Consider the following 26,096-nt stretch of genomic DNA (forward strand, 5'->3'; position numbering starts at 1 on the left):
AAAACACTAGAGTTCACATCTCACCACTGTACAGGCTTTAAAATTAAAAATATCCATCTCACAGAAGTTGCACAGAAAAGACTGCAACTTCCTAGGTCTCAAAATAATTGGGGAGAAAAGATGAAGCAGTTTAGGCAAAATGTGTGCCACTGGCTTAAACTGAGCTGAATAATCACTACTGCTCCTACCCTATGGCTGGCTGGCAAGGGCTTGCTTCCCTCCGCTCGGACTCCAGTGCTAGTCGCTCATTATTATTCAGCACTTGCTCAGCACAGACAATACACACACTTTGCACTGTAGAAAAGCAAAGGAAGGCACTCTTCCTGCCTCAGTGGATTTATATTCTAAGGCCATCAATCTCATCCTGACACTTGGTACATGCAGCAATCAGCAGATGGATCGCTGTCAAAGCACTGCATCCTTTTACCTTTCCTATACTAGAGAGAATACATCTATATTTGGTGCCTCTTTTCAGAAAACAAAGCTGGTCAAAACATTTTGAATTGCAAACTTTCTCAACCAAAACGAGGGAGAAGAGAAATGTTCCACGGTAATTCTCCCTGCTTTTCAAATCACTCTACTCAAAAAGGAGCTTTGAGGAAAATAATGTTCAAAGAATATTTGGAGCTAACTGAGCACCGCTCACGGGGAACCAGAAGAGCCTGGAGCGTGTTGATTCTCCTTTGATAAGGAGGCTGTTTTTAATGTTATTGCCTCAAAACTAGAGATGGGAACCCCTGTGCAGTGTGATCACCAGGCACTCCAAACTTGAGGGATTCTAGTTGCAAATGTATCTTAATTTGCTAGGACAGGACAGGATAGGATCACGTAAGTGGAAAGAAAATTTGCCCTGACACAGACAGGGTAGCAAATGATGTGCCCAGCCAGTGACATGCAGTACAGCAGCCCCGTATCTGATGGATACACACCTGCCAAATTAGTCCTGCAAGGCAGCTAGCAACTACAGCAACTTGCTCCACATTGTTGGCCACGCTGCTGCCATCCTGCAAAAGCAAACGTCATGCTTCTTGGTCACAAGTGAGGATGAGCTAAAGCTATCCTCAAAAGCTATCCTGAGTCTCATAACAGTAAATAGGAACGAATGGACCTGCGGGCTTTTTCAAGCTGTTAGATCCATAATCATGTGCTGCTCCCAAAGCACACCGGAACAAAAACTGGGGGTGGGAAATCTATCCCTAGGGAAGTGCTCTAAGCTTTACTGGAAGGAGAACCTGGCTCAGTTTCCCACCGAGAAGAGCTGGAGACAGCAGATATCCATCCAAATGGATATCCATCCACACGGCAGCTAGCTACACAGTGTTCTCCAAAGCCTCCCTGGGTCTAATAACCAGACCTACCCTTTGTGCACGTAACTTTTGGATGCACAGGCCACAGGTACAAGCATCCATCAATACTGGTGCTGGTAGAATGGAAACCTCCTGCTGACCCTGAACACAGAGTCTTTCTCCAGTTCATTTTTCCTGTCCCCTGGTAATCATTCAGCTGAAGCTAAGAACTATGTTAAATCAACACGGCTCTAAACCCTGCATATTTTCATTCCTCAGTGTCTAAGGCAGAACACCTAAAATCCACTGGAAAGTCTGGAGTTTTTACTCTCTCCGCAAAACACTGGATTTACTCAGAGGACAGATCCTCCTGTCTCCCACCTCCTTCATCTCATACATCACCACCGGCTGAGAAAGACTGCCTGGCCCCGGCTATAGTTTTATGCCAATTCACCCTACATGACCTTCAGCAGAACAACTGAGTTTTTGCTGCCTCTCCTCCAAACATGAGTGTCGTGGGTGCTGCCGGATGCATTCAGGAGGCTGGGGAGAGTGCTGCTACACCCATCAGCATCTTCTGGATGAGGATCCTGCCTTTCGGAGCCTCTGGGCAGCTGACTGTAGCTGCCAGCCATATCAACACCACGTAACACCAGTCAAGCCAGACAGCAGGACTTTCCAAGCTAAAAAGAGACATAGCCTGGGCCTGGTGACACTCTGCAGGGACAGCTGGCTTCCAACGAGGGGCTGGGTGGCAGCTGGGCTGGTCCACACCACATTCACCATTTCTGGCCTCCTTGAGGCAGCAAGAGAAGAGGCCCCTGGGCCTCTCTGCTGCTGCACAGGAGAGACCTCCATCTCTGAGCTGCAGCCTGGCTCGAGGGCAGTCATCAGCAGGGCCAGCAACTCAGCACAAAGAGGTAACTTCAGGCCCAGAGGTTGTAAGGGTAGGGTCTGAAACGTGGCATTTATGTTCAAACTGTGATTTAAGGTTTACATTTGGGTTTGTACATTCTGGACTGCCTACCTGCTCTGGACTACATGGGTGAAGCAGATGCTGAGTCCTTCCCCAGGAGCTGGAGGCAAAGGGACACAAGGAGAGCGTGCAGAGGCTGAGCCTCCTTTCCCTCTGATGGCAGCAAAAAATCATCCATCTCACTGAGCTGTGCTGAGCATGCTGGAAGTCAGGGAGGCAAATGACAGCACTATGCATCGGGACAGAAATTATGTAAAATTATGCATGCAGATACACGGGGAGAGGGAGGGAACCAAACTTCTCCCAATTGTGGCAGACAAAAGGTCTTCCGCGTGTGCTTGCAGTCTCCTTGAAATCCCCAAAGGACGGGATACACAAGTCCAGAGAGAACAGCCCTAAATGAGCGAATGATATAGCATACAGGCTAGACTTTCTTCTTGCTGACTTCAGCTTCACAGCCCTGTGACTCCATTTGCATTGGTGGTGCCAATCCTGGTTAAATGAAAAATCAGGTCCCTAAGGTGCAGCTGGGGCACCAAACTGCAACTGTTTTCCTGTAAAGCAGTCCAGGCATACGCTCAGAAAATAAGAGTGTTTTTATAAGCTTAGAGGAAAATGCCACAGCATGGGTTGCACAAGGCACAAAATACCACGCGCCCCCTTTGCCCTAGACTTGTTTTAGCAATCTCTGACTGCTAACATCAGTTAACTTTAACAGAATTTCTATTTTTGTTTTCAAAACAGCTTACAAAACTTACAGCAGACAAAACTGAGTAAGTGAGAAAACTATGCAGACACGAAAGCCTACTTTCCATTCCCATTAAACCTGAAACCCTTTCAGGTATTCTCTAGCAGCTGCGACCATCCTTTGGAAAGTTTCTAGGACATCTGTTGGCTAGCTGCACACCAAGTAACAGAAGCCTCTAAGAATGTCTCTCTCTCTCCTTGCAGAAGGAAAAACAGAGATTAGATTTGTCAAACAGGGATAAGAAGTTAACGGGGCCGATAAGGTTAGACATGCCAAGCAATTCAGCAAACAATTCTGGAAAGAACGATTAGATCTAGGGTAACTAAGTATGATAAATGCTGACTTTAACCCAATTACTTACAATGATTTTAGAGGTCTGTGAAGAGCTGAGCACTACAGCCTTGTAATGAATGAATGTGCATGAGACTGGGCAGGCACTATTCCTCACCCCACCTCCCAAAGAACCAGAAATTCAAGTTAAACAGATCTCGTGGAAAAAAAAAAAAAGGTCTTTGGATTTTATAAATTCAAAACCTTTGTCTTGGCTCTAGCGTAGTCTTGATAGCAAGGAACTCACGATCAATTCCCAAACCAATTTTTTTCTTCCATTTCAGAAAGTTAGCTCTCCTCAAAGATCTTTATGCAAGTTAAAAAGCAATGGAGACGTATGCTCAGTTTCTGCTCTTTCCGAAGCAAGTTTCCCCTCTCCCCCTACAAACAACATCAACTGGAAGAGTCAAAAGAAAATATTTGTATTAGAGAAATACTCCTTTCCTTTTTCTCTAAATTACAAGCCCAAGGCTGTGAGGCCATTTTCTGCTCAAGCTGGTGTCTCCTCACTTTCTGAGGCTCTGCACTGTTGTTGTCTAAGAGTGCAACTGAGCCAGCCCAAGCTCTGCGGCTCACTTCAGTCGTACAGACTCAATACAAAGATCAAGGATTTGGGAAGCCAAGACCATTTTCATCAGATTTATAAAACCCTTGACAGGGAAAATATCCTGGTCTAGCTGCACAACCCCAGATGACATTTAATAATAGCAAAAACAACAACTGTAGGTTAGGTCAGAGCGTTTCTTGGTCACCTAGGCTTTGATGTATGTGGCTTCAATAATAAATTCATTTGCTGTATGCATTTTCATGTTGAGGCCTTATCCAGAAGGAATACTGGCTCCTTTTTCTGTTCCCCCTGCCCTCCAATCTGCCTTTCATTTATGTCATGAAACCTATCAGCCTAGCTTTTTTCATCTCATTTATTTTGTGGCCGTGGCTTGCTGTAACATCAAAAGACTTCTTTAATATTTTGGTAAAGAGCAGACATGTACACACACACACGCGCGCGCGCTTTACCTATTTTGAATGGGGAAATTTTGAGGGAAATTGCTTGGAGAGGTTTAAAAAAAATAATACTATATTATTAGTAGCACTTGTAGAATGCAAATACAGCTCCCAACCATCTTTAATTGTTCAAAAAAAAATCTGTACATTAGAAAAAGCCTTGAAGTTACTGCAAAACAGCAAGCTCCACACCCACTGGTTATTTTGTAGAAAAGAATACTTTTTAAAAAAAAAAATATTATTGCAAGCATTCATAGTTACAACGTTCTTGAATTATGCTGGAAACCTAAAACAGAGCTGAACATAAACAGGATGCATCAGCACGCTCCGTGCTGAACCAGCAAATTAAATACAAAGCTACATGAAAGAATTTTGCTTCAAGATCATATGCTCCCTCCTAACGACAGGGTTATGGGGTCTCATGTGTGTTTTCTCCCTGCAAGGCTTCAGTAAGCCAGGGCAAGCCTGGCTGCTGCAGGAGAATGCCTGGAGGCAGTGGCCCTGCAGGGCGCAACCCTGCTGCCAGGGCTTGGTGCTGGCCACCAGCCCCGCTCCCCAGCATCGCCAAGGCAGCTCCTCGTTAGCAGCAGCTCTGTGTTTGCAAACCTCAGTGACTTCCAGGCTGAGTTAGCATGCAAGTGTAGTAGCAAGTGGAATTCCTCCAAATCAGCTGGGATAGACCCAAAGCGAGGCTTACGGTCCTCAATGTGTGCAGCTGCACGGATGTAATTCGGGATGACCAACATATGGGAAGGGAAGCTTAAGGTCCCTGATTATTTTTTTCCTAGAACTTTTGTTTAAAGCTTGTCTGGCAAGCAGTTACAGGACGGAGATTTTCAGATGGATTACATTTGTTACTATTGATTTAGAAGACTTTGTGTCTCAATGGCTTCATGGTCAGAAATTCACCTATCGATCAGGTAGGTGCTGGGCACAACTGATAGATAGTTCTTGTAGCCACTGTTGTTTCACACACATTTCTTTTCTCAATCCAAGATTAAACTACTGAAATGCATGAGCAATTCATCACCTCCAGGAACGGGGTGGGGGGGCTCTAGAAAAAAAATAAAAGGTGGGAAGGAAACCCTGTTAAGTGATGACTTGGTGTTAGCCGGGGAGCACCAGCCCTCTGTAAATCATAGCTGGAGCAGAGCCTAATGCTCTCCAACTGCTCCTTCCCACCCCAAGGCTCGGGGGCACCAACTATAACCAAAAAGGCCAGAGCAAACACAGGAGCATTTCCCTAATTGCTGAAAGATTAAATGCTGGACGTGGAGGCTGATTAAATCAAGCCATTACATAAAGCTGATGGCCACCAAAGTGTTGAATTCACCTGCGTGCTCAGGAGGAAGAAAAAGAAGAGAATGGTCTCCAAAGAAATGAAACTGCCACTGCTTCCTGTCAGCTCATTTGAGGGCTTACTCGACAGGGGACTAAATACCACTTTGCCCCAGCCCTGAATTCCCATTGACAGTTCTTTGGCTTCCAACTCTACGCTTTGCTAGCAGCTGTTCCAGCTACGTGGATTGCACCCGCAAAAGAAAGCGCTTTTCAGGAGGAATTACTTGAGCCCAGACCAGGGTTTCTGAGGCTGCTTGGCCCATTTCAACCTGCAATTTGCTTTGCTGAACTTTTCTTGAAGAGCGTGGACTCATTGGAAGACACTTCTAACTATTGCAACCTCAAATATCACGGGAAATACATTGGCTCTTCAGTCAGTCTACAGTACCAGGCAATACCTGAATACCAGAGGGTTTTTCTTTCCTGCATTTGCTCCCACTGATGCTTATCTTGGTGCAGGGGAAAAGTCCAGTGGTTTGTGGGAAAGAATGGCTCCTGTGAGACAGCCTGTTTGGAGCCCTGCTTCACCACAGATTTCCCGAGTTATTTGGCTAGGAAGCCTCTCTGGGCTTCTTCTTCCCACCTGGGGATAAAGTCCCTTCTCTGCAAATCCCACCAAGTGTCGTGCGGCTGAACAGCAAAGTGGGGTGGGAGAAGGAGGAAGGAAAAGCTGAAGGCTGCCCAGATGGCACCTGATGGAAGAGCTCCCACGTGCAGGAACACGCGTGTCCAGGGGTGACTTCCATCATTTTCTCCTTGGCTGGTCAGTTTTTTCCTGAGTTGATCAGAACACCAGAATCACAGGTAGTAAGGTCATGTGAAAGTACAGCTGCTACTGGATGAATGAGAGCCCCAGACTTCTAGACAGAAAGGTATGCCAGCACAAGCACTGTCTGATGATGCTGTTTACCTTCAAACCCTTCTACTGATGCTCTTCCATTTGTAAGACACCTGAGTGACAACTAAAATGCTCAATATTTAGCTAAGAAACTTATCATCTGGTTTATTCAATATGCTGGCACCTGCTTTGTTCTGGGCAGAGGAGGAGAGAGAAACAAACAGCACAGAACAGCAATGGAGAAAACTGCAGGGATGAGGAAAATCCCCAAACCCTTATGTGTACCTGATAAAGAGCGGCAACTCTGCTATCTCCTGAGCTTATGAATTGTGAAATCCCCGGAAAAACTACTGGTCAAACAGGGTAAACAAAGAGATAAAAACAAACAAGTGTAATGTTTGAGGGGTGAGAGGCTAGAGGGTGAAACGGACACAGGCTTCTCCCTCTCTAAAAAATAAATAAAAAAATCTCATACCTAGTCACAGGAACAGAGGTTAGTTCTCCACCTCATGCACTGTGGAGAAAATACAAACTAGCAGAGAAGAACACCTCTACTATTGCACTTGGGCTTTGCACCCTAATTCGGAGAACAAAATATTTAGATAAATCTTGGCAGAAGAGCATTGAAGGTGACATTGGCAGGAAAGTAAAAGCAAATACGATTACAAGAATTCCTTGTAAGCGCCAGCCCCTGAAACACAGGCGAAGATACTGCTGCTTATAGGAAAGTAGTCAAGAATGTCTTTCATTTATTCATTTCTCATAGGACTAGAGTAATTTTCTTTTCATTCCACATTTAGGTTTACAGCAGGCTTTAATTCCCTGCGATGCGCAGGCAGTACTCCGCAAAGGATGGACACGGAAACTATGCAGAGAAGACCGCTGGTGAGATAACATTTACTTTAACTTCAATTTTCTGGTGACACGTAGACGAGTTTGAAAATAATAAAGGTTGTCAAAATATTTTCCATAATAAACTCCTACACACAGCGCATTTACAAGACCAGCAGAGTTTCCTACCCAGCTGGTGCACTGGCTGCTACCAAGAGAGTCTCTGTTTGCTAAGACGCCTTCCTAGCCTGGGCAGGAGCTGCCTTCTTGCTACTCCCTGTCCTTGGTGTTACACCGCTGACTGCCACAGCCTGCATTCTCTGTAGGGGCTCAAGTGGCTCTCACTTTGGGGCTAACTGATGACCCCAAAGGTATCGACTGCCCTAAAGCAATGGCAGAGGAAAGCAATGTAGCTCTGTAACAAGAAATGGCTCTGGGTAGGATATGGAGGACAAAACTGAGATTAACTCCCTTGCTGTACTTCACATTGCCATGGATATGTAGGAAACAGGGGTAAGGGAGGTTTCCATTTTGCAGTGGCACCAGTGGCAAGACAGGCAAAATAAATGTAAGGGGTTCTCTCAATTTGAGAATAGCAGATTTGTCCCCACCAGCCATGCTACACTTTCCATCCCTGGCTTGGACTAGCAGCTCTGAACACAGACTGTGAGGCTTCTTTATTTCAGACCTTCATTCAAAGCCTTAATAAAGCTTTTTTTTAAACCCCCTTTTTTTTTTTTTTTTTTTTAATTGGGGATGTAAAAAGAGAAACAAACAAAAAAGCCCTCAAAAACCCACAACAGGGTGAGGCGCCCGTGCTGTCTGCCGTAATAACATTCGCTAATTAAAACACAAAGCAGCCAGGGCTGCAGGATTAATGGACATGGTTTCCTCTTTTCAAGTCTCGCCCGCTGACAGATCGCCTCATTCCTTCCTCGCTCTTGAACCTCTCAGTTAAAAAAAAAAAAAAAAAAAAAAAACACCGAAAAAAAAAAAAAACACAGTTTGCTTATCTTACAGTGTGAGGTTGCCACGGAAACCGCATCCCCCTGTGAGATGCTCTGTCATAACATTTCAGCACTGTATGGAAGGCTTAAAGACACAGCATCCTCTGCTCTGAGGGCTTCGGAGCCAGCCAGAGTCGTTGCAGATGAGCAGCTGTCAAAGCCAGCACAAGTTTCAAGTCGGGAGCGAGAGGGAAAGAGAGAAATCACAGCAGAAACATTCCCCTGCCCAGTTCTTTGGGAAAATCTGCTCCTTGAATGGCTGATTAATATTGACCAACAAATGCTTCTATTTGGTGTAAGACGTTCTGCTTTTGGGAGAACCTGCCTCCTGACCGCCTGTTGGAAGAAAGAGTGCTGGCACCAAAACATAACCCCGTCGTTCCACCACGGGTTAGCACAAAGCACCTCTTCAGTCGAGGTTTTGTGTCAGCTTAGCCTCTGAGCCCTAGTTTCTCAGTCCTTTGGTAAGAAAGGAAGAAAAAAAGTAGCAAGCGCAGTAATTGCCCATAATGGGAACAGGCCTCCTATAGCCTGCTCCTTAATTACAAGGATGGCTTCCAGGCTGTAATCACTAGGGGTCCAGATGGAAGTTCTCCAAGCTCTTTGAGGGACAGAATGTGTCAGTTATTAATTAAACATATGAGGCAATTAGCCTCAAAACTTTGTAGTAAATCACTACAGCTGTGTTACTTTCACTTTTTCCTTTGGTGAGTGCAAGCAAATGCACAGTGCATTTCCCAAGGGGGTCACGAGGACCGCAGCCAAAAAGCATTCCCAAACAAGACCTTTGTTGTTGGGTGGGAAAAAGTATCTGTGGAAAGCTTGTTTACAGAAGTCAGCTACTTCACAGTCACATCCCTCACAACAGATGATGGATTCTGTATATGACAGCTAGTCACTGCTCAACCCCTTTGGGGTGCAACGCAGCTGAACTCTCTCTGCCACCCTAACCAGCAGCCTGGTGTTGCTCTGGGACATCACAGGGAAGAAGTCATTTGTGTATTTAACACTGGCCATAGTTCAGCATCAACTACTGACCTTAATTCATTGGTTTTTGAGCTTGTCAAGACTTCTAATCCTGTAGATTCCTAGGTTCTGTAGCACTCAGTTGCTGCCTGGTCACGCATTTTATAGTAAGATGTTGTGTTGCATTCTTTGTCTATCTACAAGTTCAGAAAACAAAATCACCATGGCTTGTAAAATCCATTTAGTGATTTATTCTAGTGCTAGTGTTCACAGACTAAGTCTCCTCTTGGTCACATCAGGAAAACCCGACATCATTGCATCCTTAGTCCGCATTTCAGTCTCCCAGCAGCTCAGTGCCACAGCTGGCAGTGCTCTGCATAACCTGCACCATGCTCAGGGTAGGCTTTATAACATCTATTTGGCACCCCAAAGAAAAAGGCAGAAGGCAGGGATGAAAGGAGAGTTTGTGTTGCACAAGAACAGAAATGCACCTTAGCTTCTTGTATTTCCAAGGTACACTATGGGCAGGGTGTGCTATAACAGGAATTAAGTCATCCCCTTCCAGAAAGGAGCAAGAATGGGCCTTTAGCAGGCTCCAATTTTAAGCTTACAGTTACAAAGTTGAGTGCAGAAAGTCAGGCATACTACAGCCCACAGAATAGGCAGAGTGTCACAACATTAGTACTATCTCCATTTTTTTTCTACCCCCCCAAATATTAGCATTAAGCTTTAACAATGAAAGTAATTTAACCATGCTAGTACATTTAAACCTTGAGGGTCTTTGACATTCATGAAAGCAGGGAAGTTGTTCCGTATACAGAAGGTTACCCAAGAGTAACCTGATAAAAAAAACGAGCATCAAAATAAACCCAAACATCAAAAGAATAATCTCTAATTAAATATGCTGGGGATTTTGTCAGCCTATTACCAGACTCTTGATGATCTTTTTCTGATTTCCCAGGACTCAGGCAGGAATAATGACATTAAATATTCTGTGTGTACTTGGAAGAAAAGAAATGTGGGCTAACCTACACAAATAGCTTCAAACGACCCCTAGGATCCTGACTTGTAGGTACGAAAAGGTGAAATATCTACTTGGTCAACTCCTAATATATTGTCACTGCCAAGCGAGTCCCAGGAACACTGTGGCCAAAGAGCTTCTGTTTTGTGGAGGTGATTGGCAAGATGCTACACCACTTCACAATGCGCAGGCAGACTGCTTTTGTCCTTCAGAGCTTTTTTTTTCTTTTTTTTTTTTGGTAACAGTTCTGGACCTCTATGCCTAATTGCACCCACTTCATCTGTGAAGAGAGATTTATAATGGAACATAATTTTGAGGGATTAACTTTGATGCTGGTACGCGGCCCATCCAGAAGTGACAGCAAAAAATTTATATTAGCTGCTGTTCCTGCCAAAGAATAACAGAGAAGCTTATTACACAGGCAATCAAGCTCCCAAATTAGTGCTGATTTTCACCCCATGCCACTTTGCTGCTGTTAATGATGGGAAGCAGCAGCAAATATGAAGCAAAAAGCCATCAGGAAGCTAGCTTTCAATTTTTATTATTGAATGGGGTGACCAAAGCCCTTGTTCAGGTACAAATCTCATCACAGGCAATGAGAGCTGAAGGATCCACAGCAAAACTGGAAGAGCCATCTACTGACCACAGTCCTTACTGAAGAGTTTCTGGGGAGCTTGCAGTTCAGAGTGGCTAATTCACAGGGCTAGGAAAGCACCAATCTTCTCCCTTTTTTCCTCCCTTCCAAAGGATCCTCCTAGAAGCTGTGGCCAAGGCAGGGCTATGTGATTTTGGGAGCCAGTCACGTTTATTTGGCACTACTGTCTCTGTAAAGGTACACAACTATGGCATGAGCAGCACTCCCTTACCCATAAGAAAGGGATACTCTCCGGCTCCTGTGACACTCCAGACGTCTGATAGCACCTCCAGCAGTTTGGGACCATCTGTAGGGACCATCCCCGCCCTAGCCAGGACTGAACCCAAGACATTTAGATTTGTTTTAACCCATGGAGACCCCAGTACAAGCTATAATGGTAGCCATCACATTTCCACTTACAAAACTAGACAGGTAGGAGGCCAGGGCTCTGTCTAGACTTTCTCTACCACAAATCTCTTGGAACAGAGTGTAAGTGGACAGCACTTTCACTATGAGCAAGCTGTGAATTATGGTGCTTAAAATATTGGCGTTGCTCTGCTTCACTGCCAGCATGATGCTCTTGACAGACCTGAGCCACTGGAAGCAACTCAAAAAGAAATAAATCTGGAACAAACCAGAAGAAACCGTGCCCCTTCCTATTTTTCAACACAGGAATGGAAGCTTCTTTGGGATCTGCCATCTGAGCAATGCACAGAGGCGTGATCCAGTTGTATATATGCACAACGTGATATGCTTAACAGCAAACACAGCTAGAAACAAGCCATCTACCCTGGAAAGGCTGCGACACCAGAAAGATAACCAGCAGTTAACCAGAAAGTTCACACTGAGCACCTGTCTTTCCTTCAAAGAGATCCTGATTCCTCAGATCACCTGAACCATTTCCCATTCACTGTCCCTTCTCAGTGGCTGTTGATTCCTGTTGAAGTTGATTGTTGAAGTTAGTTTAAAAAACAAACAAACAAAACACTTCTCTTTTCTCCTGACTTTTGTGTCTTGAAGTTAAGTGGCACTTCTGTGATAGGCACAAGAGTACTGCAAGATTCTTCCCTTTGAGGGGAAGCAGAAATGGATGTGCCAGTCTCTTCTCCCTGGTAACCGAAGTCAGAAGGCCTGAGAATGGCACAAAGACATGCTGGTGTAGGTTCAGATGGGACACTGGTTAAAATGTCTTTACTGTGAGGGTGGTCAAACACTGGAACAGGCTTCCTAGTGAGGTGGTTGATGCCTCACTGCCTGTCTGAGGCATTTGGATAATGCCCTCAATATGCTTTAATCTCTGGCCCTAAAGAGGTCGGGTGGTTGGACTCAATCTTTGAAGAACTGAATTATTTTATTCTACCTACACAAAGTCATGTAAGTTTTCTTTCAAAAACAGGCTAATGCCTTACTCAGCTCTTACTGAAAGCTGCTGGATTTCCTCTACCAAGTTACAGACTGGAGTGATCTTAATTGAAATGGTGTATACATGCAAAGTGTGTCCATAGTTTGCACAAAGCATCTGTGGATTAATCCAACCAAATAAAGGTTGCTGTCATAGGTAACTGAAGCCCTGTAGCATGAAGCAGGCCTTCTTGCAATGTGCTAAGAGGGTAACAAGCAAAATGTTTCTCAATATTTTCTGCTTTTTCGGACTGTGCTACTCACAGTTTACTTCTTGGCCTCAGCTATAAACCTCTCAGTGTAGTCTCTCCTAAAGCTATAATTTAACAAGACTGGCTACTTCTGCCCACACTATGCATGGCCATTCCTACGGCTGAGGAGAACCAGTGGATCACTCGCTAATCCCAACATCTCCAACTGCTACTGAAAGAAGGCATTGCAGTCAGGAGGCAAGGGAGAGACAGACCCTTAGATCAGCTCTGATACAGGGACGTTTCAGTCATGTCATGTACTCCTGAGCGTGGTGAGACCAGGATGACAGTCTGGGCCTGACAGCTCTGTGACATCCCTTCTGTTCACTTGCTAATAGAGTCTAGAAAAGCTTTTTATGGTAGCTGGCAGCAGCAATAATAGTAACTTGAGATATGTTCGTGCTACACTCACTTCGCTAGTGTTTGGATTAATGGCATACTTTCATAAATTCTCAAAGCAGGCCCCCTCACCAGAAAACACTCAGGTTACAGGGCCCTGCTCTCCGGGAGATGAACCCAAGCGCTCAGCATCTCACCCTCTTGTGAAGCATCCGCTCCTCTCCCACGCAGATCCCCTACAAAGTCCTGTACCTCCTGGGCAGAGGGGGGATTAAACCAGGACAGCTATTTTTAAGGATGCAAAGACCCGAGGGGTAATTTTTCGAGGGAGTAACTGTGATTCACAACTGTGCAAATGGGTAAATAAAACCAAGGTAGGGCATGAAGGGGCTCTTAGAGGGATATTTAAGTTACAGCTTCAAAATACCAAATAAGCAGTCCCATGGGTGGCAGCCCAGAGGGTTGCATTAGGCAGGTGGGTGCAGCCATGAGCTGGGTGAGGCAAGGGAACAGCCCTGGGGCTGTATTGCTCTGCACAGGGCTCATGATGGGGAAAGGAAGCAGGCAGGGGCTGCTGCTTGCTAGCCCCTCCAGAGGAAGTTGCTTTCAGCCTCCAAAAGTGTGCTTTCCGTACATCAGCCAGCAGCTCCTTCATGTACAGCCTCACCGTCAGCACTGCAACACAGGCAGCAACGCATGCGAGAGGGGACAGCTCGGAAGTGCTATGCCAGCAGAAGCAGCAGAGTGAGTTACAGCACTGGCCTCGGTGCCATCGCAGAAAAAGAACAGCTGGAGTCAAGGGTTTGTGATGTGAATTGCTCACAAAGACTGAACGCCGTGGTTTAACCCAGGTAACAAAGCACATTTAGTGTATGTACAGCTCTGGTGGTTGATGGCATGAGGGCCCACTAAAGGACCAACAGCTGCCAAAAACATTCTTCAAGTGCAGAAAAAGACATACCAAAATGAAACCAAGCCACAAGGAATCAGCCACACACAATGGAGAGAGGGTTGGGGAGGAAAAAGGGGGCCTTCAAGACCCCAAGCTCTACTGCTGGACACTTGCATCCATGGCACGTGCAGTGGGGCCAAATCAAACATACCGCAGTTGGCTCTGAGCAAGGTGATGTGCTTATAAGAAACAGGAGTGCTGTATGAAATGCAAGCCCAGGTTCCAGCAGCTAAGTGAACCCACACCCAACTTATTTGAGGCTGTTTACTAGGCGCCCTGATGCAGCTGTGTTACTTCCAGTTCCAGAAGCAGGCTTCTAAACGCTGTCGCTGGCATCTCCTCAGTGTGGTATATAGTCAAGGGTAAAAATAGCTTTTACACATCTTTACACTTGTCTTCCCCTCCCTCTGTACTTCTGTTTCTCTTCTTGTAAAGAGCAGAGTAACATCAGTTAAGCCATCCAGCAAATGTAAAGTGTTTATGGTGCCTTCTAAAAGGGTCACTACAGCCACAAAGCTACCACTGCAATTAGTGATTTGAGGTCTAATGGAGCAGGAAGCTGAAAACTACACAATGGAAGCTTTAGAGAACGTCCACACTAAGCACACCACGTGTGCATTAGGCTAGAGGCAGCTGTGCCCAGACCGATTTCAAGGTCCTCTGGAAGACTGCTGCATGTGCCCGAAAGGACCCGCTTCTTTCAGCGCCTTTTGAGCGTGATTGAATCAGACAGTCTCAGCGGTTCTCACATACGAGGCATGCAAGTTCAGCAGCTATGAGCACCCTTCTCCTTGCTGGTATGCTCTTACCCTTTAAGCTTGCTTTAGGTATCACACTTGGAAGCTAGAGAGCTTCATTAAAGCTATCCAAGGGTACAGGGCTGATAGAGCCAGGCATCATCTCTGCAACTGCAACACCACTAAGTGCAGGACTGTGTTTTGCTTTCCATACTGGGCTGGCTGTTGGAGCTGGTAGCCCCAACAAGGCATCGGGAGCTGCCACGAGCTTTACTGGCTCTGGCACACACTCCCTTATCTTGCTGCATGCAACTCTGCCTTGGCAATCTCCACGGCAGCTCATGATGCCTCTGCATCTCAGCTTTCTCATCCATAAAACAAGGGGGAGCGCACTGCATCTCCAAATCTCAATGGTGTTCTGCATTATCCATGGTTTGCACACCACTAAAAAGAGACCAAGTAGTATGCTTCCTTGGGTAGACACATCAAGAGAAAAGCTCTAGTCCCAACTTGAAGGATGTATGAAAAATTAATATCTTTGAGCCTCCTTTATCCCCATCAGCAAAATCCACCCACCCCCATAATTTGCTTTGAAATAAGGGAGAAAGCACTAATTGTTCAGAATTATTTGCTGGCTGGAACATCAACATCTAAGAGCAAGCATTCTCTGCAGACATGAACTTGCTCTATCCCAAGGCTTGGGAAAGTACCAGTTCCCCTGGTGCACAGCACTATCTTTTGAAAGCCTCACCACAGCATGCACTACATGAACTTGCCTGTCTGAACCTAGATTGCAAACCAGAACAAAATATATTACTGTGAAATGTGCAAGACATGTCTGAGCAAGTTATTTCTAGACAATTTTCCTGTGAACATCTAACAAAACTGAAGTTTACGTTAAATATACACTGAGGATTTTCTCTTTCTTTTGAGGGCAATCAGTGTCTGAGTTCCTCTGCCCCAGGAGGTACTGGCACAATCCACTCTGATTAGACTCAGGAGGGGGAGCAAACAGACAATTACCCTGATAACAATCTTATCTGAGGACAGAAATGAGATTAGCTGCCTAGCTGCAGTGATTCTTCCTTGGATTGAGAGTTAGGAGGACCGACTAATGCAACATGGGATAGAGGGAATTTCCCCACAGAGCATGATGGCAAGTTAAGTAGGTGAAATTCTTCCTGTACTGGTCCCTTTCAAGCAGGGAGAGCTGTCTGGTAGGACAAAGCGACCGGGTTCCTGGATAGACGCCGTCCTGAAAACACAGTTGAGCAATTTGTTCCTTCTTGTTTTGTACCATTATGCACGATCTCAGAATTCAAAAGCAGTGACATCAGCTGGGAGAACAACTCCCTCCAGCTATGCTTTCTCCTATTTTGTTTTTGCAGACTACTCTCAAAATTCTCAGATGGCACAAGATGCATTAGGTTTCCATGAACCTAACAAACAACACTGTTGGGAAGTTCTCTTGAAATAGTTTTGATTTTATGTCTCTAACTTAACTCCCGTCTTCTTAGTTATTCCCTTTATAACAGCTAGACTAATCCCTCTCCCCTGGGTTTTTACAGCCTTCACATCTCTGGAACGATCTCAAGTAACAGCGAGGGCAACATCAAGGGATATTAACAGAACATCCCTGAGATAAGGATCCCAGATAAGTCTGTACTTATAAGAAATCTTGCAATGAAAGAATAGCTAATACAGTAATAGGACAGAAGCCAAATGGCTCAGGACTTGCCTACGCTGTACCTGTACCAAGAGGTTTACCCTGTGGGTTTCCTTGCACTGGACGCACAAAGCAGCCTGACAAACATGCCGTCTTTGTTGCTGTAATTCCAGATGCTGTGTGCTCTGCTATTCAACCCAGAGGACAACAGTTTCAAAAACTCTTTACATTTTCCAGCTGCAGGAAAGGGACAAGGACCTACAGAATACAGATTCACCAGAAACAGCGTACCCAAAAAGAGAATAAAAATCACAGACCAGGTAAATAAAGCTGAAGGCAAGCTCAAAATCAATAAAGGAAAAATTGCTAGTAAAAAGGCAGAGGGGTAAACTTTCTCCCTGCAGCATATGACAGCACTCTGCTTCAGTATTTGCAGTTTTCTTTACACATCTCTTTAGACTAAGATGAATGTCCTTATAAAAAATACAGAAGCGAGCAGGCACAAGAGAGCCAACTGCTATACTTCTGCCTCGCTCATCTGAATTCACAGCATTTATTTAGTTATAATCCTTCACATAGGAAGTTTATTTATACAGACAGGGATTTCTGGAATTCTGCAGGATTAGTCAATCTACAGCATTCTCAGCGCATGAGTTTTAGCATCAGAATTACACTGCCTGGATGTTCAATGCCTAGAGTAAATATTTGGGCTGATGAAGGTTAAACAGATTAGTCAAGATGAAGCCAGGGTGCTCTGCTTATTTACTCTAAAGCTTAAATATTGCTCTTCTTCATTTAAGAAGCCTAGTTTAAAAGAAAAACACACAGAAGCGACAAATGAAACGTACTTGCCCAACCCGAAGCGAGACAGCACCAAGATCTCTATCGTCATGCATGTGACAAAGCCACACGCTTGCATCGCACATCTCACACTCCTCGGCCTCGTTACGGGAAGCGCACAGAGGAAACAACAGCTTCAGCGTGAGCTGGCTGCTCTGAGTTTCAGCTGCACCAGGGAAATGGCATAAACAACCACCTCCCCTCCCCGCACCAGTTGTATTCAGAAGCACGAGGGAAATAATTGGTGTGAAAACCACTTGCAGTTCAGTTTGAGATGTAAGGAGGCAGTCAGGAACAAGGCTGCTTGAGACAGGATCATGTCCACACACCCTACCAAGGGGGAGATTTCCAAATGCTCTCAGCAATGCTACACGTCAGCTTTCATCAATTCAGCAATAAATTCCTACCATTTTCAGGCAGGGTTATGTTAAACTAGTTCGAAATCCTGGCCCCACCTGCTCCATCCGCCAAGCTTGCGGTGCTGATTTTCTGCAGCATGTCAGGTGCCTGATCCAAAGCCCCTTCGCTGCCAATAGGCTTTGGATCAGACGATGAAGGAACAGTAGTTCAGCGTTAGAGCCAGAAAGCAAAACTGGTTGATTTCACTGTTTGATACACGGAGATTAAGATTAAAAGCAAAAGGATAAGCGATTTAATAAAAAGCAAAAAAAAAAAAAAAAAGACCGTGTGTCAGCAGCTACAAAACTAGCTGAAGTGAAGAGCTTAAGGAGGAGCAGGCAGGCATTAGAAGTTTACATTTCAGTCCACTTGTTCAGTTTCAATTTCTGAATCAATTTTATTTCAAGGCACAGACATTAAAAGGTTTTCTATTAAGGCACCAGGAAAATAAAACCCATGTCTCAACTAAATACCTCTGCAGAAAGCTACTCCCAGTTGCTGGTTTTCCATCCTTTACTACTGCTCATCATCCATCCCCTCTGAGGCTGGGTCCTGTTTACTGCACTCTCAAGAAAATTTGTGCAGAAATTTTGGACACTGGAAGAGGAAAAAGTGCCGATCCATGTTTACTCTGAACAGATGTAACATTCCTAAGAAGCTCTCAGCTGACTGCCTTTGAAGTCTGGAGGAAAAAAAAAAAAAAAAAAAAAAAGGCTCGACCTTGAAAGCAACATTTCTTCCCTTAAAAGAAGAAGTCTCTGGGGACTCTTGAAAGAAACAAAAAGCAAATTCTCCAGATCCTTATCTCATGCTATTTTTGAGAAGCTTTTGTTTCCTTGCTCTCCTTGGGGTGTTTTGAGTCAAGAACTTTCACAGACAGTGCACACGTGCGATGGGCTCCTGCCCCCCAGTACCAGGCTGGGGTAGACCCCACAACTCCACTTGATGTCAGCCCTGTCCAGGGAGCGCACAGCAACACCGCAGCTGCAGCACCGAGCACGACAAGACAGGTTTTGTGGCAGGCAGCTTGCAAAGAGAAGTTTTGAGGATGCAACGCACTGACCCAAAGTGAATTCACACCCACAAGCGCTGTCACAGCAAGCTGTCCCTGGGGACAGACGTGGCTCTGAAGAGCGCTCACGCAGCACACAGACCCGCACACAGCACCCCCGGATCTAACAGCCACTGTGGCCTCTCACACTGCCATGGCTGGAAGCACCGTTATTGCAGCAGGCACAGCTTGCACTTACCCCAAAATTTCCGCTGGTGACTAAATTAACTTTAGCATGACAAAAGGGGTCTGCTTTTCCTGTTTTACCTCCCTCTTTCTGCTGCCATGTCCTCAGTGTTTCTCTCCTCCTTTCCCAAGCTCAGCTCCTCCTCTGTTAGCCTGCCCTATTAACCTTCTCCGTTTCCCACCCACCCAAATTTGCACATTATTACGCATCCAAAGCCTTTTGTTCAAGGTCCTCAAACAAAAGCGCAGCTATCATTTCCTGGCAAGAGGTGCCTTACACCCAGCAATCACTTAGGGCGGCTCTAATAAACCTCATTTCTCCCAAACACAAAAACAGGGCATGCCAGACAGGCGAATTCAAGGACATGTCCTTTCCTGAATTCCACAGAGCAAGATAAGCCCGTGAGCCTTGCACTTACTTTATCTTAAGTAAGAGGCTTCCCCCATTCTCCCACCCACCAAAAAACTAATTATTTACCACTGAGGCACGGAATAGGTTAAAGTTTCCTCTGTCTTGTCTCAGCTCCCTTCGCAGATTAGGGGAAAACAATGAAGTCTCCGCACTTCATGATATTGCTAATGCTTCCTGTGGGGATAGCAGCGCCTGCTGCAAAGAGGATTATGATTACGGTTTAAGAGGAGTGTGCACTGTACTGCCGCAAGAGGCACAGGCTTATCAGAAAAGAAACCAAGCTGCCCCCAAACTATGCATGCGGGACTCCTGCCTGCCTTCAGCTCTGGCTGATGGCTCTGCCTTGGATCACACACCCGCTTATCAGGAGTGATAAAGCAGCAGCTGGGCTTTCAGGGAGCATGGGGAAGGGGGAAATAAACGAGTCACACCGTGCAAGCAGCTTGCATACGTTCACCATCAGAACACCCAGTGATGTTTACCAATCATCCCACCACATTCATCTGCATTGAGACACGGAGATGGCCGGGCATGTCAGAGCACAGGGGCTGTGCATTCCTGGTCACAGTTGGGAAATCATGAAGGAAAACTGTTGAGGGAGCTGTGCTAGCTGTGGTGACGTTGGCTGGCCTAACACAGGCAAGACTGCAAATGCTTTGAAAAGCACAACACCATCAGTTAGACCTGCTCCGAGCAGAGTTAGCTTTGACGTGCAGCTTCAAGTGCTGGTGAAGGGTCTCTGTCAGACCTCTTGGTCTTACTGCTGAGTACAGAGCTGACTCAACTGGAGAAAGAACAAGGAATTACAACTGAGCAGTTGTAAAACATACCACCCATCATTCTGGGCTCTCAAAGGTGCCATCAGCAAGATAGCAGCATACTCACACCCATCCATCTCTACCAGCTATTAAAGAACAGACACAGCACGATTTCTTTTTTGCAATACAAAGAGCTTCAGCCAAACCAGTCATCATAAATTCCTTGACTTCAAGAAGTGCTCAGCCTAAGTGGCAGGACAAACCTCTGGCTAATGCACATGTCAGGACCAAGAGGGCTCGAGGCCTCATGCTGACTAAAGTCTCTCATGTTTCAAGGCTGAAACATCCACTGATGTAAGAGGGGTTTTGTTTTTGATTTTTCTTGTTGATTTGTTTTTATCACCAGGCTTGTTCTTCTCCAAGTTATTTTTACAACTGATGCAAGTTGAAGTTTCAGATGTTCCCCCTCATCCCTAGCTCTGTTCAGAGGGGTTTAATGGCTCCCTATCTGCTCGTTAGAGGCTAGAACTGCATTAACGCATGCTCTCGGAGTTTTTACAGGTTTAGAAATCACTGAGCTTCACTCGCCCCAGGGCTCTCCCTGAGTGGCTCTGTCTCATTACACAGCGTTGTTCTAAGCATAAACACTCTACACACACAAACACACACAGAAAAGCCATAGAGCAAACCCTCCAACCACTCGTAATACTGAACAAAGCAACAGTTTTAAGATGCTCACAAGACTTCCCTGAACTGCGACACGACTTAAACCAAGGTGCTTGGCTCCTTGGAGAGGGCTATGGTCTCCTAGAGACAGTGAAAGTTGCATGCTTTTAATTAGCCAGAACAAACCTTCTCTCGTGCTGGGACAGTTCACGCAACTCTCTACTAACCTTCACTGATGGGTGCTGGACTCCTCCGGGTTCCCTCTTTATCCACTTTTTCTTCCCATTAATCTCTGTGGAAGATAAGAAAAAGAAATAGAACTGAAAGACAAAAGATTAGGATGGCTTATGGTCTCTCAAACCAGAAAACAAACTAAAACAGCACTTTCCCATTAACCTGCCTTCAACAAATTTGTGCTTTAGGGGATTTGTAAGCCACTGCATAGATCTGAATTCCAATTGACTCGTGTTTCTGACACTTTCATACTCTTTGAAAACAATGGGGACAGAGGTATTAGCAACAATAAATTAAGTCGGTGTCTTTCAAATCTTAATCAAGTCGTCACGTGGGCTTCTAACCCTTGGGAAGGAAAAACTTCAGTGCATTTCTCAACATCACATCCAATGACAACACAGTGACAGAGCAAACTTAAGAAACCTCAGAAGAATTGTCCTGCTTTATGTGATGTTTTAAAGATTATCTGTTTTAAGGGGATTTTTTCATAGCAGGTTCTGAATAAGGCAGCAATGAGAGGAAAGGCAACCTTAGCAAGGAGGACCAACACAAAGCAGCAGAAAAAAAAAATTATATCCATCAGGGTAGAGGCTGAATTAGTAGACTTGAGGGAAAAAAAACACAAACTGGTAGTGGATTCAGGTCTTGATAAAGGCACCTCATCATCACCTCTGCGGATAAGTCATTTTCATTTTGATAATAAAGATATTGAGTTGTATCAGCAGTGTCAGGATGAGCTTTCCACACAAATCTAGTCAATGTCTCTTCTCCCTCCAGCCTCAATAGCCCAGTTAGATGCCTTGATTGATGGTGCCATACATCATCACACTACAGAGATCTTTGACACCCTCTGCAAAGGGGACATGACCACAGTACAGACAGTTGGTTTAAAATAGAGGAAAAGCAGGGAGAGTAAATATGCACATCACATTTTCAGGCTACCACTAGCAGCGATGCAGATGGAAGAACGCTTTGCTCTTGATGTTTAGGCAGAACCAGTCAAAACTACCATCCAAGAGAAGGCTGGAAGCAAGCAATCAAAAGCAGGTATGTAGGTAAACCTTACCCCTCCATCCTGCTTGAGAATGCAGGGCTAAACCTGCAAAAACTCTACCTTAACTAGTAACTACAATTAAAGGTTGATTACCTAGATGACTAAACATCTGATTTTCAGTCCAGACCGGGTACACAGAAAATTGCATTGCAGCCACAGTAAACAGAAGCAAGAATTCACCTGAGAACATGTTTTCCAATCATGGTCCTTACCCTCAAATTCAGTGATTCATTTTATGACCTGCACAGACTCACCAACTCATTTCTCACGGGTCATCTGTACCACAGCAGCAATCAAACCAGACTGGACTGAACTGACCACATCACACCAAAAGCTCCACAGTTCTGCAGCCTCTTGGGCCTCCTTACCTGAAGGACGTTCAGCACCCTGCTAGGTAGGTGAGGTAGGCTCACACGTCAAACTAGGGAGTGCTGGCTGTCCTACACAGACATATCTCACTCTGCCTACACAGAGATTTTGGTAGATCAGTTTTCAGAACGCAATTTATACATTTCTAAAACCAATCAGAATCTCTAAGCTTTCACATAAGGGAATGAAAAAAATATTACTGTCAAACACTCAGACCTAGAAGCGTAGGTGAATGTCATATATTAAAGAAATTAAAAGGCTGCATTTGAGACAGGGATAGGAAGTGTATGTACTACTTCGAAAGGCTCTGGTTAAACTCTCTTAGTATCAAAATTCAATTTCTTTCAGGTTTTGCAAACAACGGCCTTGAGCTGAATGCTGCCAGCCTGCCTGCAGCCTTTGAGGAGATTAGGTTATTACCAGCCAACTACGAGAAACTTAAATCCAGTATTAATCCTAATTCCCATTTAACCAAATCTTCATTGTGCAGTGAGAGCTGGCTGTGCATGAATTTGCACATGTATTCTGCCATGTGCAATGATCTGTGTCACAAACAACAGATGCTAGACCTCATGTATGTTTAAGGAATACATCCTGACTGTGGTTTCCAGAGAATCCCAGTAAAGGAGAAAGATGGGAGCTGGGGAAAAGAATGGGCCAAATGGAAATGATTTCTGGGAGACAATGGGAACAATAGGGCTTACAACAAGCTTCTAGCAGCCAATAATTGGAGAACTCAGCCCTGGCTTGGAAGAAAGCAGTGCACGTAGCCAAATCACAAGGACACAGAAGCATCTGTAATAATGCCATGGTGCTGCCAGTGTCCATCATCAATACCCAACAGCTCAGACCATAACTGCCAGGACTGCCAAAAGCACTGCCCACTGCTGCTGTGCTCGCCCTCCCAAGATGAGCTCTGGAGGCAGAGGACTGCAGGTTTCCTTGGAGCAAGCCCTGGCTCCCCACTCCTGGTGCCAGCCCTGAGCCCCATCTTGCCAGGTGCTGCTCAGCCACCGACCCATGGGGATGGGGCCAGGTGGAGCTGTGGTCCTCCCACTGCCCACTGAAGGAAAGGCAGCTCCTGGTCTCCTCAGGTAACGCAGACACAGGCTTGCTACAGAAGCTTTCACTAGCAGCTAGCTCTTCCTACTGCAAGCACACGAGAGGCAAAGTGCCTCTCCAACACCATTTGACTCCAATTCCCTTCCAAAATCCCATTAAAGCAGACAAATTGTGCATGGCTCCAGGCTGCCATGGCTTGCTGAATTGTCCACGGGCAAGACCCCATCACTCAGCACATTCTCGTATTCCTAGAGATAAAGGAATTGAAGGTTAGGACAGACTGCTGCTTGGTCTACTATCAAATGGGACCAAAAGAAAGTTCTCACAGTTATTTGGGAGACAGTGAGGGGGGTGAAAACCACAACAATAATGTTTCCTGTATTTGAAGCACAAGAATTCACTGGAGATGAAAGGGACCTTCAGAGAAACACGGTGCCAAACACATCTTATTCTCCTGGAAACAATACCTCTTACAGGCAACAGGCCCTCCCTACTGGCAGAGGAGTCAACATCTGCTGGAAAGGCAAACTATTATTATTATTTTTTTAACCAGATAAGGTAATTGCTGGAAACCACTATTTCCGTCAACCCCAAACTCAGCAGACTGCAGCCCCTCAAAATGCTACGAGATTGACGGGCAATATCCATTAGCTGGAGGCACAACTAGACCTCCCTTCTCCTTGCAGCTGGCTATTACCTATTGCTTGGTCACTGGGCCACCCAAGTAAGGCCCCAGTAAAGCCATGGCAGAGTGAAGTAGCAGTAGGCTGTACTCCAACTGAGCTGTGGTAGCTCTCCATGTGCACACTCATCCCCTGAAGCTGATGTCAGGTAATTTAATTTAGCAGTGAGAGAGTACTGCTAAATTGCATTACCTTGCAGTTGCCATGGGCTAAGACCACACATGGACAACCACCACAGCTCATCCAACAGCAGGTAATTTGACCGAGTGCCTGGCTTTTGGAATACTGCAAACTGGTTCAGATCCCCTTTTTGCCAAAGTTCAAGCCAAAATTTGAACCGAAGACTTTCCCTTTCCCAGAAGGTATCCTATCCACCATGCTGGTGCACGTCCTGGGTACTCTTCAATCAGAGTCTGGAGATATGAAGATTCTTGCTGGAAAGAATTCCTGCTGCAATAAATACCAAAATCTCTCAGAGAAGAGTAGCTCCCATATAAATAGCTCCCACTGCTCCTCTGATGGGAGATCTGGTCTGGGACACTGATCTGTCCAGCCTGAGAAAATGGGAAAGCTTTATCTGCTCACTGTCATGGGCTGGATCTCCTGTGACCCTTCCCACCTCAGAAACAGACTGGTTCTTGCAAGCGAGGCCAACAGCTGCAGGCTGGTACAGGATGGTGGTTTTGTTTCTGGCAATCAGCACTTCAGCACCCTTTCTTTCTGCATTCAGTCAGAAGCAAACAGAAGTGGGGCTTTTCAATTATGCGGGCAAGTTAAAAAAAAAAAAAAAAAAAAAAAGAAATTAAAAAAAAAAAAAAAAGGAAGAAGCCAGACATTCCCATTCTATTTTACACAAGAATTACTCTCCCAAGGCAACCGTAAATAAAATGAACACCTGCACTGCTTTTCATCAAAGATGGTAACCTTCCAAGAAACACCGTTCCCTTCAAAGACATGACCTCCACAGACCACGACTGCATGCCCCCCTCCCTCTTCAGCCAGCCCAGGATCCTGCTTCTCATGCTCATCCAAAAGCCCAGCTCTAAACAGCAGATTTCTACAGAAATGGCAAAGGATTTGGGTTTGCATTTGTGTTTAGCATTTAATCTGCAGAGATTAACTGCATACTTAATCACAGAAGTGAGGCTGATACATCACGTACATACATTCCTCCAGGTCCTACTTTTCCCACTGCCAATACTGTCATCCATTAGCATGGAAGAAGGGGTTGTGGTGGGTGGGAGAATGCAGCTCAGGCTCCACTCTCTTCACACACACAAAACTAAATGGAAACTGGAAGGTACTTAGAGAAATTCCGGGCCAGAAAAGCAAGTCACTGCACACTTACTTCTGTCTGCAAAACAACCACAGACACAATAAAAACCATCTCCTTATGCATGCAGTCTTAAATTTTCAACATTAATCAAAATATACTTTGTACAAGGAAGTAAGTAGCTCTAAATTGAAAAACATAATGAGATTTTTCCAGTGATCAGAAACATTTCAGGGGGAATAATTTCTTATTGAAAGGTATTGTTTGCAATACCTAAAGCCACTCACTGAGAAATGTAAGACTCAGGCAGAGATGAGTACACTGAAAACAGCCTTTAGGTACATAGCTTGTAACTGTCCATGCTGGGAAAAACACAAAGCACAAAGATTTTTAAATAAAAATAATAATAAAAAATCTATTCCCTCTCCCAAACACACACACTCAGAATAATCAATTCATTAAAAGCCACACAGGAAATCATGGTCAACACACAGACTGGATTTCACAAACACCCCATTCCTCGCTCACTATGCACCAGCCATGTCTTTATATCACTGAGAACAATCCAAGAAAAAAAGAGTTGTCTCTAAAGCTGATTTCCCCAGTGTCCTACCCAATCTAGCTCAAGATGCCCCAAGCGAAGCAATACCTCACGACACCCTTGTTGAAAGGGAAAGAAGAAGCCTACTCCAATCTCTTACTGCTATCCAGTCCATCTGCCTTGCCTTTGCTTCATCTGGCATCCTCCTGGATCCAGCCCCAAGGCAGATCCTTGCAGCA

At 45.1% G+C, this 26,096-nt stretch overlaps 1 protein-coding gene across 6 annotated transcripts in view; it reads right to left on the reverse strand.

Annotated features, from left to right (window-relative positions):
• TSPAN18 (tetraspanin 18) overlaps positions 1-26,096 on the reverse strand; it is a 109,774-nt gene that overhangs the window by 68,801 nt on the left and 14,877 nt on the right. For 2 of the 6 annotated variants that reach the window (XM_084520349.1, XM_084520352.1), the window contains exon 2: positions 20,869-20,933. The gene's annotated coding sequence lies outside the window, so the exon portion shown is untranslated. Of the gene's footprint in view, positions 1-17,177; positions 17,356-18,041; positions 18,251-18,818; positions 18,945-20,868; positions 20,934-24,662; positions 24,764-26,096 lie in introns of those variants that run through there. The other 4 variants (XM_084520351.1, XM_084520355.1, XM_084520354.1 and 1 more) reach the window with 4 other exon arrangements.

Source organism: Aythya ferina (genome assembly GCF_964211825.1).
Source record: "Aythya ferina genome assembly, chromosome: 5".
Lineage (NCBI taxonomy): Eukaryota > Metazoa > Chordata > Aves > Anseriformes > Anatidae > Aythya > Aythya ferina.